General features: G+C 48.4%; 1 long non-coding RNA gene across 1 annotated transcript in view; it reads left to right on the top strand.

The window, feature by feature from the left end:
* The first annotated feature begins 11,903 nt into the window (after positions 1–11,903).
* Positions 11,904–21,861, top strand: part of LOC139363816 (uncharacterized) — a 28,793-nt gene continuing 18,835 nt past the window's right edge. The window contains exon 1 of the long non-coding RNA XR_011624840.1: positions 11,904–12,414. This is a non-coding gene — a long non-coding RNA (uncharacterized lncRNA). The remainder of the gene's footprint in view (positions 12,415–21,861) is intronic.

The raw sequence follows: 21,861 nt of genomic DNA, 5'->3' as shown, positions 1-21,861 counted from the left end.
TGTGTGCTGGTGTTGGTACGGACAGAGGTGAGCGTGTACAGAGCGTGTATGCACACCTGAGGGTGGGTGCTTATGTTGTTTTGTAAGTGGCAAATACGTAGCCCTTGCGTCGGGTGGCCCTGTGCCTGTGCTGAGTCTGTCAGTGGACCTCAGGTTGGGGTCTCCATCTCCCCAGACAGCACTCGAGTGTCTTGAGGTTTCAGATTCTTCTTCTCCAGGTACTTGGGCCTCCTCAGGACCAAACATCAGAACGAGCCAACTGCAAACTACGAGAACGTTCAAATCCATCTTCAGTAGGAAAAACAAAAGCAATTGGAATAATTTTCCAACATGACCCCATGGCTAAGCCATTAGATACTCCAGCCAACAGATTGAGTCACTTTAAAATTCACACCGATTAAAATGGTTTTGAGAGTTGCAGAGCTTTGCTGCTAAACTTTGAAATAATTGAAGCGTTCTGCTCCACTTGCTTACTAACTAGGGTTGGAGATAACTTTCAGTCCAAAGTAACAACCTAAATCCAGATTAGATTCGATGCTCCCACTGACACAGGAAGAGACAGTGGCCCTTCCTTGTTCATTCTCCTGTGTTCACATATTTGTCATTTTTTTTGTATCCTGATCATCACTTCTGATTTTCCAATTGAAACTAAAGGGAGTTTAGTTCTGTTTTGGAGAAGCTGTGGTTAGTGGTTTCTTTTCATGGTTTGCTTAATCTCTTAAGTCTGGTGCTTACGTTTACCCAAAGGCACTTTTCTTTAGTATGACGATGCCATTGCCCAGGGCTTCTCCTTCCATATCTGCTCCCCAGGAGGCCCCCTAGGAATGGGTACTGGAGATCCAGCCACTCTCTGTTTGCCATTTTCTGTGAGTCCAATGTAGGTTTGGCTCAGAGAAGAAAACAGACCTCCGGGTTAGGTGCCCCTGACTGCTTGCTTGTGAAATGTTTAACGATAAGGTGCCTTCCAAACTAATTTTACACATTCAGAGTTGTAGCTTGAAGTATCACTGCAGTCATAAGAACAAGAAACACTCCCATAAAGTAGATAGGCAGAAAAAACCACAACAATTTAATAAAGTACAAATAAAATGGTGTTGTAAGAATATACAGTGGGAAATGCTCTTAGTCCAGCCAGATTGGTATGGCGTCCTCTTGTAAATACATTCAGCCACGTGTGGCCCTGATCACAATCACTACTGTGAATTGTGATCCAAAATGTTCTTGGGGGGCCGATGCCTGGACTGTTCCAGCAGTTGAGTCTGATTGGGCATCATGGCGGTGATGTGCTTAGAACGGCCAGCTGGACTGAAGGGTGGCCACCCGTGCACTCACCACGTGCGGTCGTTATTCTGGTGATGGAGTTGCACGCGGCGCGGCTTGTCCACCTGGGCTACTTAAAGTACAGGGAACCCAACTGCGGGCGGGTGCCTCCGGACATGGGAGCTGTCTTTTTTATCCAGGGCCCTCTGGTGCTGCAGACACTGGCCGCCGGTCCTTGAGCCCACGGGGAGGCACCAGAGGGCTCTGCTGGGCCATGGCTGTCCCCGAGCAGGTGGTCAGTCATTGCTTGTGGAATGGTCCATAGCCTGTGAGTTTATTCCCGGGGTCTGTGTGGGCAAGGTTAACCAGTTCACAGCTGGGCACTTACACTGGTGACACTAAAGTGGAATCTATATTAGCTCGCATGGGAGTGCGTGAGGAGCTGGGAGGGTGGGGGAGGCTTGGCCCTAGCACTGAAGCCCGGGCTCCTGACATTTCTGCGTCTTCCTGTTGAGGGGCCACCAGGGCCCCTGTAGGTCCTGAAGACAGTGGTTGCCCTATGGACAAGGGGATGAAGAAGACTCTAGTGGCTATGGGAGGCAAAGAGACAGTCGCTCCCCCAGAGCCAGCCCTGTCGACACCTCGACGTTAGCTGGTGGGACCTGTTTTGGACTCCAGCTTCCAGAAATGGGAGAAAATAAGTCAGTGTTTAGGGCGCTAAATTTGGGGTGATTTAGTGGAGAAACAGAAAACTAGCCCAGGAAGGTGCACGCATTGAAATGTGCTCTGTCCAGGTGTTCACAGTGGCGTGAGGGGGATGATATCAGGGTTCGGGGAACTGTGCAGTTTTACTGAAGGAAGGGAGCTCACCACCCCTTTCCTCATGTGACTGAAGGTATGTATGCCTGCCACACCGCCCAGGACACGGGGACTAGAATTCTGACTTTATTATGTCAACCAAGCCACAGTCAGAACACGTTGAGAGCTGAAATGAGCTTCCTGCAGCCTGAACTGGGAAAAGGAATCGCAAGTAGTTTGTGTTTTTCTACACAGACCTGTCCTTTCAGATTTTGTTGAGTTCTGGAAAAAGGGAGAAGCCAGGCACACCTCAGTGAGGGACAGTGTTTCTGGAGGTGGGGCGGCTTCAGCCTTAATGTGGCCGTGTGGCTGGGAGGCTCAGAAACTGCCCTCCAAGGTCACCCATCTGTTCCTTTCTGCACTAATACCTCCTTTACAGAAATTCCAGAGCAGTGCGGGAGGCCTCTGGTCTGGATGGGTTTGTGTGGACCAAGGTCACAGGGTGTTGTCCCAAGTACTTATCCTGATGTGGCAGAGGCTCTGTTCCCAAATAATTATTCCACAGTTTCAGAGCTTATATCTGAGTGATAGTCTTTTAACTTTGTTGCATAAAAGCAAACAAAGTATGTTGAGGTTCTAAAAATCCATTTAGTAGTCACGGCTGTAAACTCATACATGGGGCTTTGGGATGGAGTGAAAACCACCGTAACCTGGCGTGGACGCTGCGTGGTATTTTTAGCGTGGTGGCCTGCTCGTGCCTTGAGCTCCATCTGCAGCGTGAGCAACAGCTGTGCATTTGAGAAATGTGGGCAGGTCAGCTTGCTCCTCCAGGGGGCTGTGGGGATGTGGGTCAGGGGCCTGGGATGAGGCCACATCAGTGGGAAGGAGCTTGGTTGTGTCAACAGATATGTCTGCCCCTACAGGCCCGCAAGCCAGCCAGAACCCAGTTTTCCTTTGGTCATCTAATGCCAGAAAAAAAACCTGTTTCTTAGAGATTCTCATAATTTATATTAATGAACCATTTGACCATACGTAAAATGTTATAAACGCACGAGGCTTTACAACTTGACAGATGTGTAACTCACATGTTAGGATTGAATCAAACCGTTGAAGATATTTCACTTGATGGATTTTAGCAATTTATGTGCAAACCAAATGCCAACAGCATTTTGAAGGAGTATTTTGGAATTTTAAACACAGTGGGACAGTGCTGGGTCTCTGGGATGCTGGTGGGGTGGACGTGACCTCAAGTTCTTGGAGCTTGCAAGCAAGCAGGATTCCTAAATTGTCACACCTGCAGTGCTGGAAGTCAAAGTGGATTTCTGTAAATGAGGTATTAGTGCAATAAGGAACAGATGAGTGCCCTTGGAGGGCAGTTTGAGCCTCCCAGACATCGCAGGAAGAAGCGTGGGAGGGGGGCAGTTACCCACCAGAACCTTGGATGGTGGAGCCAGGATTGCTGGTGGCCCTGGATGGCAGGTAATTACGTGCAATAAGGAATAGGTGACTGCCCTTGAGGGCGGTTTCTCGGCTCCCTTCAGAATCGCAAGTGGAAGACACCCCAAGGTGGGGGGTAGGGGTTCGGTTATCCACTGGAGCCTGGATGGTGGAGCTAGGTTTGCTGGTGGTCCTGCGTGGCAGGTCATTACGTGCAATAAGGAACAGGTGAGCGCCCTTGAGGGCAGTTTCTCTGCCTGCTTTGGAACTGCAAGTGGAAGACTCCAAAAGTGTGGGGGGGTGGGGGTCGGTTTTCCAGTGGGGCCAGGTTTGCTGGTGGCCGCTGTGTGACAGGTCTCTGCGTGGAGCGATGGGAGGTGAATGGAGTGGGAATGTGTGGAGGACGCACCCTCCACAGCTACTGCTGGGAGTTGGCTCTGGTAGCAGAGGGGGCATAGAGGGAGTCCCATCAGGAGCAACACGGCTGGGGTCCCACGTGTGCTGGACGCTGAGGTGTGGCTATATGTGATCTCAGTCTCCACAGCCGCCCTGGGAAGTGGGTTCAGTTACCTTCCCATCTCATTTGAGAAATCTCCGGGGCTCACATCGCAGCTGGGTGGGGTGGAACTAATGTCTCAGGCAGGACATTGGCCCCAGAGCCCAGCTCTTAACCCACCCCTGCTGTTTTCAGTCCACCAAGTTTGTAGAGAGGGGTGTGTGGTGGTGGGGGGTGGAAGTCGTGCATTTCAGGGGACGGCTGAGAAACCAACACAGTAGAAGGGGGGCAGGAAATAAACCAGGCAGGAGACACAGGCAGTGCTTGGGAGATCTGCGCGGGGTCTGTGTGTGGGGGGCGCCTCTGGGCCTGTGAACCCCGTTCTGTGCTCCTGGCTTGTCCAGCCTTCACCCTCAGCCACATACTGCGCGCTTTAGGTGAAATCTCAGTCCCTCGCGTGGTGCGGCCATCTTTTCTCCCTGGCTTTGCCTCTCCTTAAATCAGTTTCAGTGGGGATGGTGGGGTGGTTGGTGGTCCATGGAATTTGCCCTCCACCCCCATCCTTGTCCTGTCTGGCCTGTTACCTGAATCTGTGTCTCTTCAGAGCCTGCAAATGAGTGGAGGCCACGGCAGCCTCTAGCTGACCGGCCTCTCAAACTTTTTTATTCATCAGAATAATGTTAAAAGCTGATTCCTAGGCACTTCATTAGACTCTACGCCTGCCTGGTGTGGGTACTTTGAGGAAGGTACAGAGGGTTGCTGGGCTGTTCCAGGAGGGAATTTGCATTTGTAGAATGTCCACTGTGCTCCTTCCAGGACTCTATTTTCCACGCACATGTGGCATTAAACCTGGAAGACCTCTGGGTGCTGTGCTGGGTGAGGAAGCCCCGCCTGGATGAGGGGCTGCTGGGGCTCGGACTTGATTCCTGGGCTGGGGGCTGCGGGCTTACTCTGTTCAATGGGCCTGCTGATGGGATGCCCTGGGAAGTCCTGCTGTGCACTCAGGGAGGTAGAGAGACACGCTCAGGAAATACAGACCATGGATTTAAAAATTCCTACTGGAAAATCTTTTATGAGCAAATTTGCATCTGACTGAAGACAATCATTGCTTGAGTAATTGGTTTGTTTACAAAATTGGTCCTATGAACAAACAGATTAGTTTTCATTCATGCCTTGTCTATAACGTAAATAGGAGCTATTACGGCAACCTAAATTAATTTTAAATTTTGTATCAGATTGCATTCCAGATTACAAATGGCTGCTTGATAATCTGATTGATAAAATGGAGGAATTTGGTTCTTGGAACCCAGAGTGAAGAGAACAGAATTGCTTTGGTTTCTCAAAAGCGTGTGACAGGGGTGACCTGGGGTGAAGAAAAGTGGCTGGAGTCATTACACTCGAGGAGATGATCTGCCCCAGCTTTTCTCAGCTGTCTTCTGGATAAAACAAAAGAGTGATAAATGTGGAAAAATTCAGCACTGAGTTCGTCTATGCCCTGAGCTTCTCATAGGCTCATTAATGTGACTGGGCTGTATCTGTGAAGCCTCCATACAGGCACAAAGAAATTAGGCTAGAGTAAGGCGGCTGGCGACCTCTGGTGCCTGGGCCACGTGTCATTTCCTGAAGCCCTTTTGGGTGAAATGACAGTCGCAATGTCTGTTGTTTGGAGGAGTGTAATCTCATGTATGAGATGTAGATTTAAAACACCAAAGCCAGGAAGCTTGGTGGGAGTGGCTGTCTTCCAAGTGGTTTTCTGTGCTGCCATGGATGAGGTGTGGATGTGTCATCCGTTGGTGAGATCCACTGGTGAAGGGGCTAAGCAATCCCTTGGTTGGGGGGGTTTGTGAAGCTACATCTCTTCTGACATCCCAAGTAAATACATTTTGTAAAACTTGTGAATTTGACCCTGACCCTAACCCTGAGTGTTGAAGTGTGGCACAGTTTCTTGAGCCCTCTTCTGCATTGAGGATGAATGACTGTAAATAACCGATTCCTCAGTGGTGAAAGTTCAAATTTAGCTTCCCTGAGGAAGCCAGACCTCAGTCACCCATGTCTCCATTATAAACACGGCGGCCTCTACACGGGTGGCTGCAAGTTTCCAGGTCCTCCTTGAAGAAGCAGCCGTGTGGTGCTTGGTGATTTGATAACATCAGCCACCTTCTGTCTTCTGTCTAATCATGGTACAAATGATTCTCCTACAAGGAAATGGATCTGGTTTCTTCCCCGATCATTGGAAGAAGCAGCCTACCTAGGGACTGCACCGTCCTCTGCATTTTCACAGCAAAGCCTGTGTCTGTCTGCGAGGAGTGTCATGTGTGTCGTGGGAATCACGGGAATTCCCTTAATCCACATTTTGAGGGCTCGGGCAGCTCTGCCTGTTTTACCTGGGACGAGCAGCGGGTGGTCTCTGGCTGCTGTGGGACTAGGGCTTGGGGTGCGTCATCACATCCGGTGGCCTGTCCAGGTGGGCATCATTGTCTTTTGCCTGTTGGCTGAGGCAGCTGTGATGCCATGGGGGTCATACTTGTGTCGGGGCCAACCCAGTTCTTCCCGTGTACACCTCTCCTGCTGGAGTGCCTTTCCTTATGATGACGTGTTGAATTAGCGTGGAGAATGTAGAGAGGCTCTGGGCCTCTCCTTCCCATTCTTACTCCCTGGAGCTGTGATGCCCAACAAGGGAGCCCATAGCCAGTGGATCCTTTAAATTTAATTAGAATAAAGGTTTGATTACATAGCTAAACACATTTGAAAAGAACATCACAGATTGAATTCCAGATTCAGCCCTTCAGGCCCAGTGGCCACATTTTGGGGCTCAGCAGCTGTAGGTGGCTGTTGTCTTTCTGTGTTGGCTGAGCAGATTGGGACGTTTCCGGTTCAGCAGGCAGTTCTCTTGCATGGTTCTGCCTGTGGTGAGGGCACCTTGGCTGGAGAGCCTTGTGGGGATGCCTTAGGCCTCTGGTGGCAGCCAGGCTGCATGGTTTCTGTGCCTCGGGTCCTCTGCAGGCCCAGATGGATCCCACCACAGAGTCAGCACTGCTAGACTTGGGTACTGTGTGTAGACAGCAGAGGGGCACGTCCGGGCCTTGCTGACTGGCCTCCTTGGCCAGGTTCCTGTCTCCAAGTCTTCAGGGGAAATGCATCCACCATCCACACCGTGCACCAGAAGAAAACTGCAGGCTTCTCTGTGGGTGGTGAATTGAGATCATGCAGAGTGACTAGGCTTGGGCTCCTGGCCAGCGTGGAACCTGATGATAGCTTTAGGTGGAACCTGACATGCCTCCGTGTGTTACATTGCAAAGAGAATGCAGTGTTGTCAACTTGAATCCAAATGTGCTCCCGTTTTGAGGTGGAAGGTTCTGGGAGTATTGGCCGTTGGTGATTGTCCTGCTGTGGAGGACTTTGAATGCAGGCACTGGTTTAGGATAACCCTGGTTTCCTGGTCCTGTATGTGGGCATCCCTGAGTGTGCTGGGCTGGAGGAAGGCAGGGCAGATGGGAGAGTGACAAGAAGTCAGGTGTTTCCAGCTGTGGGGAGTGATGCCATCAGATGGCCAAGATCAGGAGGGTGGTGGCCACGGGACCAAAGCGGGGGTGGGTGGAAATGCCATGTTTCCCGGGGCATGGGGAGGACCTGTTGAGCTCTATTCCTGGGCAACAGTTCTTCCATTCTCAGGAATCTGTGCCATTGTAATTGAGTAGCAAATTCTGTAATTGCTCTAATTACTTCCTGTTAAGTCCCCATCCCAATTACCATGAATTAGCAACAGTGACAACAGTTTGCCTGGTCAAGCCTTGCCAAGAAAAACCAGTGGAACTAGTTTTAGTTGCCTTGAGTTTCCTCCAAATCGGATGCTTAGAGGCTTGTGTCCCCACAGCTGCTGCAGTTTCTCCTGGGTCTGGCAGGCACATTCCAGACATTCACATCTCAGCTCAGATGCAGGCGTGCACATTATTTACAGAAAATCGCACTGTGCTGTGATCGGCTTGAGCTGACGTTTTCTAGGTGGGAGGCGGAGGCCGTGGGACCTGTGAGGGACTGTCCGAGTGTCCTCTCATTGACTTGGAGCAGGTGTACATCTGTTCTTCAAAAGTTCTAATGGGATGAAATTGGAAAAACAAATTTTTGAAATTCACGTGTTATGAACTCTGTTGAGTGATTTCCTCTGAAATGAGAGACTATTTGCAGACAAGGCGGTTGGCCTGCAGCTCTCCTTAGAACTGTCCTAGACCTCGATGCCATCCTATGGTTTCTTCCTGAGTGTAGGGTGCGCTGCTTGAAGCAAAACCAAAGGAAAGAACGTGGTCAGTGTGCATCACTACTGCAGCCAGCTCAACGCGCCCACCCACTGGGAGGGGCGCCGGATCACTTAACATTTTAAACCCATTTAACACTAAACCAGTAATCAGCCAGTGCTTTCTGTAACCAAGTTATCTGGCTCATGGGAACCTGACACTTGACTTTTCGGAAGAGAATACTTGCTTCTGTGGAGTGTCAATATTTGTCTCATTTCTTGAGACTTTGTTCAAAGTGATGAACGTGTGTAAATTAGGACCTATTTGTGTAAATTGGGCCACAGAGCTCTCTAGACACAGTCGGGGGGTAAAAGGCTGTGAAAGATGCCGCCTGATGTGAGCCGTGGCCAGGCACTTTGGAACCTGGGATCCCATCTCCAGCCTTTCAGAGGACATAGAGGAATATAAAATGCAGATGAGAGAGTTCATATTTTGGGCATCTCTGTTCTTTTGAAATCAAAGTGCAAAGAAAAAGTTTTGCCTCGAGGTCTTACCCCATACTTGTTTTTCTCCTGAGGTTTTAAAATTTTCTTAACTCCTTTTTTCTCCACAGATCCTTGGGGAAATTCTGTCTTCATATCTTCTTAAAAGATATGGTTAAATTGAACACTGAAATTTAAAAACATGCTTTCATACTATTTTTCTTTTAACTGATGTATCTGACGTTGGTGAAGAACTAAGTGGGCGTGTTGGTTTACTTTTATTTTTTTGAGACAGTCTTGCTGTGTTGCCCAGGCTGGAATGCAGTGGCACGATCTTGGCTTACTGCAGCCTCACCTCCTGGTTCACACCATTCTCCTGCCTCAGCCTCCTGAGTAGCTGGGATTATAAGTGCCTGCCACCATGGCTTGTTCATTTTTCTATTAGTAGAGACAGGGTTTCAACATGTTGACCAGGCTGGTCTTGAACTCCTCACCTCAGGTGATTTGCTCACCTTGGCCTCCCAATGTGCTGGGATTACAGGCATGAGCCGCCACACTCGGCCTGGGATATTCTTGATTGTAACTGTAATAGATCCCTTTAATAAAAACAAAACAGAACAACAACAACAACAAAACAGCTGTCTGAAAAGTCCTGAAATTAAAGAGCCCGCTTGGACAGGCATTTGGACACCAGTTGAATGGCCCAGCACAAACCATATTTACATGGGCCATTCGGCCTCTTAAATCCTTAGGGTATTTGAAGTGGTGGGGATATTTGCATTTCTGCCTCTGGATATCGTGTTAGTATGAATTCAACTAGTGTTTGAGGGCCAGGCTCAGATCCGGGAAAACAAGAGCCCCTGACCTCACACCTCTTCTCTTCTATATGTGTGTGTGTGAGGAAAATAGAAAGCACAAGAATATTTTTTTTTCAATGAGCTGGAAAGATGGAAAAACAAGCTTAAGATGTTTAGTTGTTCAGAAGAAGGGAAGTGCAAGGAATACTAAGCTTTGCTGCTGCTGAAGGAGGCCCCTGGTGGAGGCTGTTTCAGAGGTGGGGTTTCTCTGAGAAAGGTAAGAGGCAAATAGGATGGCCCATCTGGTTTGCCAGAGATGGGGAAAGTTAGTATCCCCAAAACAGCCTCAGCATTCTGGCAAAGGCTTTGGAAAACCAGCTAGGGTGTGGGACCCTTGTTGGCCACTGGGTAGAAGGAAAACATTGCTGGTCCTGAGGACTGTACCGTTCTTCCACTGCTATAAAGAACTACCTGAGGCTGGGTAATAAGGAAAAAAGGTTTAATCGGCATACAGTTCTGTGGGCTGTACAGGCTTCTACATCTGGGGAAACTTACAATCATGGTGGAAGGTGAAGGGGAGGCAGGCATGTCTTCACATGGCTGGAAGAGGAGAGAGAGTGAAGGGGAAGGTGCCATGCACCTCCAAACAACCAGATCTCAGGAGAACTATCATGAGGACAACACTTGGGGGATTGTGCTCAACCATAAGAAACCATCCCCATAAATCAATCACCTCCCACCAGGGCCCACCTCCAACACAGGGTTAGAGTTCAGCATGAGATTTGGGTGGGGACACACAGCCACACCACGTCAGGCTTCCCATTCTTCTCCTGCATGTGCTTCCCAAATGGTTCTGTCATTGGTTTTTGTTGATACATAATATATGTACGTATTTTCTGAGTGCATGTGATATCTTGATTCATCCCTATATTAATCAAATCTGGGTACTTGGGATGTCTTTCACTTGAAATATTTTCTTTTCCTTGTGCTGGTAATGCTCACATTATTCTCTCCTAGCTGTTTTGATAATACACAGTAGATGACCCACTGCCATCCCCCTGCTGATTTACCAATAGTAGGTCTTCTGCTCCCATTAGGCTGTGTGTTTGTGCCCGTTGCCAGCCTCTGCCCATCCTGCTTATGAGTGAGCTCTGCTGGGCCCTGTTGACCACCTACTCTTGGCCTCCATGAGATCTGCTCTCAACTCCTGCTTATGAGTGAGAACATGCGCCGTTTCTTTGCTTGGCTCATTTGCTTAACACAATGTCCTCCAGCTCCATCCATGCTGTCTCGGATGACAGGGCTCTCCGCTGTGTGGTAGAGTATTGCTCCTGTGTATGTTCGGGCCATGTTCCCTTCATCCCCTGTTGACGGGCACTCGGGTGATTCCGGACCTTGGCTGCTGTGGATGGTGCTGCATTGAAGCTGGGAGCTGTCACTGGCTTCATATTCAGGGGACATGAGCCACTTTGATGTTCTCAAGCAACCTATCCCCAAAGCCTTCTGTAGAATGCCGCATTCCCTTGTGCCCATGGCTTCCACTAGGAGGAACCATTGGGAAGGGGCTTTGAACCCTTGGGTTTCTGTCTTTAATTGGTACCCGGCTGCACTGACCAAGCAGGGGTCCCAGTGACCCTGGACACTACCTCACATAAGGTCCAAAGATGCAGTTAGGTTCTTTTTTTAACTTTAGGAAAAAAACGCTTTGGACCTGATTAAGCTATAGCATTATCAGTTAGTGTTTTTCCTATTAGAAAGGTGTATATTTTATTTTCTAGGAAGGAAAGAAATCCTGTTAAATACTCTAACCACAGATTAAATCATGTCAAGGAAAGAGGTACTATTTTGGGGGAAAATTGTCCCTTCATGTCAAAGATCAAGGGGATGAATTCCATTGTTTAATTGAGTTAATTATGAAATCTTAAGTGGTTTTGAGAAGACGAGCTGTGGATGCTGCAAAACATGAGACTGATACTGATTTAACGTTAGTCAGCCCTGACAGAATGTGGCTAATATTTAAAGCTTGCTCCAGTATTGCTTGATAGATTGTAAGTTAAAGTAAAGATTGGTTTGATGCTTTTATTTTACAAAATATTGGGGAAAAGTTTGACAGCCAAGGAAACAGCCTTCAACCAATTTATTCCTAATTTCTATCACCAGAAAAATTTGTCCTGTTAATTCCAGAATTTACTTTTGGAAAGTTCCTGTAAGGAGAGCAGAGGTATTGGTGGTTGAATGATGACTTGAATTTAGGTGAAGATCCTTAAGTATTTCATAGTCATGTTTGTCTTGGTGGTTTTAGCAATTTTATATTAAATTTAGAACTGCAAGTCAAACCAAATGTGTTCTTTTGCTTTTGTGATACTCCTTTGTTTGTATGACTATACTTGTAAAGAATGATAAAATGTGTATAGGGCATTTTCTCTGTGTAGATATTAGGATTTTTAGGGAAACAAATTAATCATTCTTCTAATAGACATTGTGCTGTGTGTTGGGTCCTTTGTATATTAGTTGAATTATTATAATGAGGACCACTTGAAAGTATGTTTCTATACAAGATATTTTATATGCTGCCTTGTGTTATGCAAAATCCTTCATCCTCTAAGAAGACTAAGTAATGGGTTGGAGGAGAGGTTTAATTCCCCATTAGGTCTATTCCGAATGCCCAGAATTGAATGCGAGTATGAATTATGTTTTCGAAGTGGGGTGTGTGTGGTGAACTCCTTTTTAGATCATGGGAGGAGGAGGTAAAGCAAAGATCAGATTTGCTGATGAACATTTGTGCATATTCTAGTGGAGAAGTCATATGACTTGACTGCACCTGCGTACTCTGATTTTGGTGTCGTTAGTGTCTGTAGCCACAAGCCTCAGCTGAAAAAGAAAGGCTTCCTGGATGGGGAAAATAGGAATCGGTAAGAACCCGAAATTGTCTGTCATGGCCTGTGAGTCACAGGTAAATAAACCTGCCTGAGGGGACGTTGGCTGTACAGTATTTTCCTTCTGTTTTAAGACTGTCAGAAAAAGGTCAGTTCTATTGTGTTGGGTCCCTGGACCTCATCTTTGCTGCAGAGGGGACTTGCCATTATACCTCTTGCCCCCAGTGCCCAGGAGGCTGATGCCACATAGAAGACCTGCAGGTCAGTGGAGTTGAACAGGCACCGGACACGCTGTGCACCTTGGAACACATCTGAGAAGTGCATCCTTGCAGCAGGTCTGGGGTGAGAGCGTGTTCCATCTCCTCTGCCTTCTCTGGCTTTGCGGGCCTTTGAAGTTGGGCCCGGAAAGTGAAATTAGTTTCACTTTCTCGAGGTCAAAGCCGGAATCAGGCTCATCATTTCCTGCAGTGTTCACAGCAGCAGCTCTTAAACTCGACATGACCTGAATCCGGATAGTCGAGGTTCCGCCCTGCTTTGTGACTCGGTTGTGTGTGGTCTTGAGAAAGTGAACATGGGTTTTCTTGACGCTGAGGGGGCCGAAGAGACCCGCCCTTCACTAGGGGTGTGTGTGAAGCATTGGACCCTCCAGTCAGGAGGCAGCAGGGACTCGGGAAAGCCCCACATGCCCTCCAGTTCCCTTATGTTGAAATGGTTTGTACTCGGCCATGCCGGGTTATTTTGGGAGGTAAGTGGGGGGTTCACATGGGGGTATGCAGTATTCTTAGGTGTCAGGTGCGAGAGTTGAATTTGTAGAAGCTGTGCAGATAGGAAAGGACCTGGCAGGGAGTGCTGTTTACACGGAGCCCATTTAAGGCGAGGTCTGCGCTCTCCCTGGGTCCGTGTCTGACCGGTGTCTCCCAGTCTGCAACGGGGCGTTCACGTGACTCGGCGCCATCATCCCACTCTGTGTAGATGTCCGAGGATCTGTGCGTGGCTGCTCTGTTAGAGTGAGTTATGCTAATGAACTGAGAAACAGTGAACAAACCCTGAATTGGTCAGCACTGGTTCCACGGCGAGTTCTGCCGTGGTTGGAGTCATTCATCATAAAGTGTGCTGGACTCCTATGCAGAGCTCTGATTTTCAGAGGCCCTTTAACTTGGCAGCTAACCAGCGGCTTCCTTCAGAAGACATTTGAGTCCCCTTTACCTGCCAGGGTGACCCTGGGAGTTTGAAGATGAGTGAGACAAGCCCTCCCTGTCTTGTGGATTTTACTGTCCAGAGGGGAGACAGATGTAGATGGTGAAGGAGGCCCTATCGAGGTCAGCGCATGTCGGTTTTATTTCTGTAGCACTTGCTGTGTTCAGGCTGTGCCCCGGGCCATGTGCAGAGCATCTGGGGACCCTGCCCATGGCATCCCAGGCACAGCTAGCATCCGCACCATCTTCGTACTTGACCTGAGTTTTGGGGGAAGTACCGAGTACGGCTTCTGCCTTTGCTGGAGAGGGTTGGAGTCAGGGAAGTCCTCCACAAGGAGATGATCGCCAGCTGATTCCTCAAGAAAGAGAGGTGGTTCCCACAGGGGCAGAGCAGGGCAGCATGCACAGACGTGGGTGTGGGGTCTGGGGCAGGTGCGTCTGAGTGGGGTCTGCTGGGAGACAGCGGGAGTGAGGTGTGAAGGCATTTCAAAATTTACAGGATAAATTATCACTAAGGTGATGCTGGGGGAACAGATAAAATCAGGACTCTCTAGGGTAAAAGTGGACCTAGGGTTACCCTGGGCGTGGGTGTTTTCAGGCTCTGAAGGCAGAGATTTAGGAAATTGGGCAGAGTTGAGCCCCAGATGAGGATGAAGGCTACCCTTGGGGGGGATGTTGAATGAGACAGGGATGGAAACCCAGTGAATATCCTGGGGTCAGTCCGGCAGGAAGGCAACAGAGGAGACTGGTGCCCTCAAAGACCCTGTGGGTCCTGCCTCTCAAAGTGCTGGGATTACAGGCATGAACCACTGCTCCCTACCGTTACTGGTAAAATTTCTAAGCTACTGTCTCTCATACCCACTCCCGTATTTTTTTTTTTTTTTAAACTAGGTTTATGGCTGTATTTTTTGCAAGGGAACCAAACAGTTACCTGTTTGAAGTACAAATAACACGATGTTTAAAAACCAAAAAAGGTCATTTTGCACAGAAGTTTCCAAATACCCAGTTGGTTTGAGCCTTGCATTGCAGTGCCACTACCTGCTCTTAAATTTCTACACGATGTAGAGATAGCAAGGCAGGGACCACTCATACATCTTCAAGTTTTGATTCTATTAACTTGGGTATATTTTCAATTATTTTGGCACACCTGTGAGTGTCACAAGCAACGCCAGGGTATTTATTTTGAAGCTTGTCAAAGGAAGAGTTGGGAAGATTTTCACATTTTTAGAATTTTCATAGTAGTTATAATTTACAAAGAATGTAAAATTGTGTAGTCATTATTTTGCTTTTTTCTAGATGTGTCCCTAAACAGGGTTGCTAACTAATTCTACATCACAGGTTTCAGAACTGTACCCTTTTGGAGCCGATGTCTGTAATCGCGGAATTCCGCCTCATCAGTTCACTTTAAACGTGTTTAAAAGGTTTTCTTTATCCTAGTTGGAACCTGTGGCTATACTTTGTTTTGACTGCTGAGGAATATTCCATGATGGAAACTGTAATTCATCTGTTTTTCATATCGATGGGCATTTGGATTATTTTGGGAGGGTGTGTATGTCTATTCAGCCTTCATTTTTCAGGATTTTTTGTAGAAGATAATGTAACAGTATAACATCCTCTGCTAGGGAGCCAACATGAACGCTGATTACAGCACACAGACACTCACGCCTTGTTACCAATACACAGAACCATTTTCTTAAGTTGAAACACAGTAGCAGAACCTGAAGCCATGTGAATGGGTCCTCCGATCTTACACTCGGGAATTCACTTTTTATTACTATGTCTGCTAATTAGGAAGCATATCAATTATACAGAAATCTGAGAATGTATAATTATACATTTATAACAGAAGAAAACTTAATTTTAATACCCCAGAACACATGGCTATGTTTTTCCCTCATGCCCCACCACTGTTTTCTTTGCTTGAAATGTGAAATGACACTTGAATAAGGTTTTCTAGCGACTGTTAGACTGGCATAGTTCTTCAGAGACAGAGGATGTAAAGCACATGGAGAATTTCTGTTTGTGGAATGTGATTTCCCGGTGGCCTCATTCAGGCTGCCGCCGCCTTCCCCTCTGGCCGCCTGCACCGTGGGACGTCTGAGGAGGTCCCTGTTTCATCCTCTGGAAGTTCTGAAAAGGAAGGAGAGGAGGGCGTGCAGGGTGTGGTACCTTTGTGTTGGTCCTTCGAGCTATTATTTGGAGTCTCGGCTGCCTTGGTGGTTGCTGCCTTTATGTCCCTAGCTCGTGGCTTTGTCCTTGTGTCTAACAGGCAGACAGATGGAAAGGGAAGTTGTATTCAGCCAACAGCTTGATCTTATTCTCAAGGCTCAAATAGACTGGGTATTTGGAGACTTCTACGTAAATTGGCATTTTTGGTTTTTAAACATGGTGTCTTATTTGTACTTCAAATGGGTAACGGGTTCTCTTGGAAAAAATATAGCCATAGAGCTGGTTTAAAAAAAAAAAAAAGGGAGTGGGTGTGAGAGAGCGGCTTAGAAATTACACCAGTAATGGCAGGCCATGGTGGCTTAGGCCTGTAATTCCAGCACTTTGAGAGGATGAGGCAGGTGGATCACCTGAGGTCAGGAGTTCGAGACCAGCCTGGACAACATGGTGAAACCCCGTCTGTACTGAAAATATGAAAATTAGCCGGGCATGGTGACAGGCACCTATAATCCCAGCTACTTGGGAGGCTGAGGCAGGAGAATCACTTGTACCCGGGAGGCAGAGGTTGCAGTGAGCCGAGATCGCACCACTGCACTCCACCCTGGGCGACAGAGCAGAAACTCCATGTCAAAAAAAACAAAAAACAAAAAACAAAAAAACCACCCCAGTGATGGAAACCTGACTGTGTCATCTGTGATGGAGATGGTGGATTATTTCGTTTTTAGTGGCAGGATGAATTGGATATATTTGCAGTATTGATCTTGACAAGGGAAATGGTCAGAACCAAATGTGACGCCCAGCTTGGGCCTCGCCGTTGGCAGAAGACCCTGGTGGGCAACAGACTGGAGACTCGGAGACCGAGGGGAGAATTCTCATGCCGTGATGTTATTGCAGTCACTGCTTCTGGACTCCTGCTGGAGGGAGCGGTCCCCTGGCTTTACAGGCTTTGGTGTAGTGGAGACCTTCGGACCTGCCTCTCCTGGCACACCTGTGGGTGTGGCGAGCAGTGCCAGGGCTGAGGCACAGGTGCTGAGACCGGAACGTGGACGGGAGAGGCTGCACACGGTGCGCGGCAGGCGTCTGCTCAAGCAGCTGGGGGTTTCCGCAAGGGGACGGGGCGATGGTTTTCTTCCTTGAATTTGGGTGGGGAGGGTGTTCTGGGGTGCTGTGTCTGTACTTGTGTTGCTCTGAGGTCAAGGTGTGGCCCCGAATCCCTGTCCCTCTGCCAAAGTGAGGGTTTGCCCATTTTCAGGTCAGATTTCCCTTGGGTCCGGCCTCTAGGAGTTGGGGGCATTCGAAGGGGGCATGAGCACGGTGGACGCGAGTCGGCCTCTTCGTCTCCCCCCAGCTCCTGGGCTGTGTGTGAAGAGCTGCCCAGCGGAATCGCCCTCCTGCCTGGTGTTTCATTCACCAGAAATCGTTCTCACTGTGGACTCTTGACTCAAATTTAATCCAGGAATGGAACGTGCTGTTGCTGGATGCCACACACAACATCAGGAGCCTAGTTGGGGATTATATGATCTTACCCCACACCTTAAAACTGAAGACTCTAATTGTCAGGCCTCTGAGCCCAAGCCAAGCCATTGCATCCCCTGTGACTTGCACGTATATGTGCCCAGATGGCCTGAAGTAACTGAAGAATCACAAAAGAAGTGCAAATGCCCAGCCTCGACTTAACTGATGACATTCCACCACAAAGGAAGTGAAAATGGCCAGTCCTTGCCTTAAGCGATGATATTTTGTGAAATTCCTTTTCCTGGCTCATCCTGGCTCAAAAAGCTCCCCCACTGAGCACCTTGTGACCCCCACTCCTGCCCGCCAGAGAACAACCCCCCTTTGACTGTAATTTTCCTTTACCTATCCAAATCCTATAAAACGGCCCCACACTTACGTCCCTTCGCTGACTCTTTTCAGACTCAGCCCGCCTGCACCCAGGTGAAATAAACAGCCATGTTGCGCTCACAAAGCCTGTTTGGTGCTCTCTTCACATGGACGCGCATGACAGTAGTTAAGGAGATACTGAAGTCTTTGCCAGCTCCAAGAGCTTTTTCAGTTTGTTGGGCCATTTTAGGCAGAAGGAAAGGCTTGCTTAGAGAATCTTACAGAAATGTTTGGTGCAGCGCCGCTAAACCGTGGAATAAATGTGTAACTTTCCGTGGCGGCCCTCTGGAAAGAGATGCACTTTGAGTGCACCCTGGCCTGCTCGCTACAAGAATCGGCTGTGTCACCCCGCTTTCCGTGGGTCTGCAGGTGTGCGTGGTCCATCGCCCTGCACTGTGGCCGTGGAAGGGAAGATGATCTGGAATGCTGGTGACAGTTCTAGGTGCGTGTTGATGTGTGCTGCTTTCTACAGGTAAGAACATTTCTGTTTAATAAACATCTCATCAGGATGATTGCAAGATATTTGAGTCTCATTCAGTAGTGTTTCTGGGTTCCTTCTGTTTTTAATCTGCTTTCTAGCACTAGGCAAGTGAAGACATGGAAAGTAATAAATCCATCGAACTTGCAGAGACGTGGTGTTGTGTAGGAGCAAACTGTAGCTTCTGGCTCTGTTTAAAGATTGTAGTAAACTCTTACCTGGCGTGGTCACATTTGTTTAATCGAAATGTGAATGAGTCAAAGCTGGCACCTGCATTGTTGATGAAATACCAGATTTTAAAGGAACATGTCGATATGCCGTAAGATACCAGCAAAGTTCCTCGCTGAGGTTCTGCGCGGGTTCGGAGGAGCTGGGCCTTGCGTCACCAGGGTCGTCTCTGGTAGCAGATGCTCAGTGTTGGGCATTAGTCACTTAGCCTTTCCAGGGCCGAGGAACAGTTCGCTGTGGTGTTTTTAGAACCTGTATTTTGAGTCCGTTTGTCCAACTTGACTCAAAGTTGCTGCCCAGTTTCAGACCTTTGCCTCACACCGTGCGCTCATTTTCCTGTCCCCTGATAACTGCCTCAGTTGCCTCCAGCCTGACAGTCGAGCCTCATCGTTCATGGACACAGGCTCCGTCGTGGGGCCCAGGCCGCGACTCCGGCTTGCACAGTTCCATGCCTGTCACCGTGGTTTATCACACCACTCCCGGGATCTCCCGTTTAGAGGAAGAGAGTCCCTTTCCTGCAGGCCCTGTGTGGTGTGGAAACCACCCCTACCTACCTTTCTCCTGTTTGAACTGTACCGTGAAGCTACTTCTGTTCTAGTCAACCGTCAGAATTTAAGGTACGGTGATTTATGTAACTTATCACACGCTTCTCAGCGGTTCTTTATGAATTTCATTCTGTTGTGAAATTATTGCAGTTTTCATGGCTACGCTGGTCTCAGGTTGTGGCCCTTGGTAACTATCTTGAAATGAATTGCATTCCCCATTGTGTGTTAAGGTTTTGTCTGGGAGCTGTTGAGGCCTCACCTCTGCTTAGGGCGGTGGCTTTGCTCTCCTGACAAGAGGAAGAATCTTATTTAGAGCATTTCTAATGTGGTTTTTGCTTCCAGACAGAATTACTTTTTTCACAGAGATGGACACTAAAGTTGTAAATTATGCTCAGGAAGACACACGGGTCAGCTGACAGAGTGGAGTCCAGAACAGACCCAAAGACGCAAAAGCAATTCAGTGGAATTTGAGTCTTTTCAACAAATTTTGCTGGAATTATGGGACAGCCATATGCAAAAGAGTGAAAACAAGGAGAAATTCCTGTATGAAAATTAAGGTAGACCATAGCCCTGAATGTAAAATGCCAAACTACAAAACCTGTAGAAGAAACGGAAATTGTCAACACCTAGGGTTAGAGCTCTTAGCCATGATACCATTATCCATAATCAAGGAAGAAAACAAGTAGGGTAAGACTCATCAAAATTAAACTTTTAATGTAAAAGACACCCCTAGGGTATTGAAGAGACACATTTTCTATAGAGGGGGAGAAGATGTCTACGAACCATGCAGCCAGCAAAGGACTTGTATCCAGAATGCACAGGACTCCCATGGCTCATGACAGAGAACAAACCACCTGACTTAAAAGTGGGCAGAGACCTGAACAGATGCTTCGCTGAGAAGGATGGGAGGATGGCACGAAAGCATCTGAAATGACCTTCAGCATGACTGGTTGCACCGAGATGTGCACCAAAGCCGCAGTGAATTTGTTCACACCCCTGCTGGAGCACCTGACTAAGGTCTTCCGACAGCCCCAGGTGCTGGTGAGGACAGGCAGTCGGGACTCCTGTGCGATGCTGGGGTTCAGCACGGTGCAGACAACTTGGCGGTTTCTTACAAAACTGATCTCACATAAACGTGGGGCCTGGTGACCCCACTCCTGGGTATTTACCCTCGAGAAACAGAAGCTGATGTTCAAGAAAAACTGTGCCCAGATGTTAATAGCACTGTCTATAGTTGCCCAAAACAGGTTACAATGTGCCGCAGCCATACATGGAATAATAAACACCCAGCAGCCCCGAGGCCGGGGGCTGCTGATAACAGGACACCCTGGGTGCACCTCCAGGCACGATGCCCAGGAAAGAGACAGGCTGAGCCTGCTGTGCTGTGACCTGCCCCTCCGACAATACTCACAAAAGACAGACCAGTGGGAATGGAGAACATGGAGACGGTGATTGCTGGGAATGGGCGAGTGTGCTTATGAGGTCTCGTGAGTGGGTCTGGGGCTGTGGGACTGTTCTGCTTGTGTGATGATGATGATGATGGGAATATTTGTGCCGAAATCCACAGAACTGAACACTGTCCACTTTACAGTAATTTTTAAAAAGTGGTAATATGCTCATTTTCAGTACTGTTTTTAATGGAAGATGGAGTTTGCAGACAATTCGTTAAGGCAAGCCTGTCTCGGTACCCGGATTGGGTTGGAGTAAGCTCATTTTCAATACTGTTTTTATGGAAGACGGAGTTTGCAGACAATTCATTAGGGGCGTGTCTCAGGGCCGCTGGGTTGTGTTGGGTTGGAAAAGCCTTCCCTGTTGCAGGCAGTAGCATGGGGCATGGAAAGGATATCGCCACGGAAACACATAGAATCCTTTGAGGAAACATGTGCATTTCTAACTTGCTATAAGATAGAATTGGAATTTGTAATGGTTTTGTTTTCTAGAGTCTTGGTAGAATAGGGAGACAGTGTGATGAAAGCTAATTTTGAAATGAAGAATTTTAAAGATTTTCAACAGCAATAGCTCTAGGAAGTCCCTGGAAATGTAAAGATGTTCAGTAGCGATAGCTCTAGGAATAGTCACCCTGGAGTTGCTTCTTGAGCATTGGTTTCCTGGCTGTATCTTCCGACTTTCATTTTTAAGTTTTGCTGTGAGTTGGGGATGTGTGGGAATAGCCATCGGTGTTGGGTAGGAGTGGCCCTGCAGGGGTGCATGTGTCCCGAAGCCTGGGGCACTGTTTCAACCTAGCTTGGAACATGGGGACTGTTGTCTGTGGCTGGAGTAAGAGTACCAGCCTGGCAGGCTGGGGGAGCCCACGGGGTGGTCTGGGCACACTGTCCTCCCTGCCTGCAGGACGGCAGCTGGAGGAGCTTGAAGGCTGCCTGCCTCGTGGCTGTCAGCGCAGCAGCCCCTTCTGTCACTGGAGCAAGCTTTGGATCCAAGAGTCTCTGCGCCTGGACTTGCCTCCTGGGACCTCCGCCACTGCCCTGAGGGCCCTGGTGCCACTTTCCCTGTGGGACCCAAGCCTCAGACAGCTGCGACTCCAGATTCGGTTGCTTTCCCTGACGTCTTCTTCCAGCACGAGTGCTCATTTCACTCAGTGCAGAGCCTCAGGTTCCCTCCAGATCCCCAGAGACGGAATCTCCCAATTTAACAATATCGATGGTGACAAGATTTGAGCGGCACTGATTTAACTCAGCTTCCAGAGTTTAAGTTCTCAAGACAGTCCTGCTCCTTCCCTGTCCTGATCCTGTGTGGCTGGTGTGGATGTGGGGTTTCCAGAGGGTGTGGCTGAGGCAGAGGCTGGTTGTGGGGTTTTGGTTGTGTGGAGTGGGGGATCAGTGGACACTGGCTTTCCCAACTCACTTTCTATGTAGCTCCCAGTTTCTCAAAATCATAATTATCTTGGATTCCCTGTGAAACTGGGAGTCAGGCCTTGTGTGCAGTGCTGGGTGGCCATGACAAGGCAGGAGGGAGAGATAAGAACAGGGAG

This window comes from Macaca nemestrina, chromosome 6, assembly GCF_043159975.1.
Source record: "Macaca nemestrina isolate mMacNem1 chromosome 6, mMacNem.hap1, whole genome shotgun sequence".
NCBI lineage: Eukaryota > Metazoa > Chordata > Mammalia > Primates > Cercopithecidae > Macaca > Macaca nemestrina.
This window is presented reverse-complemented; position numbering and strand designations above follow the sequence as displayed.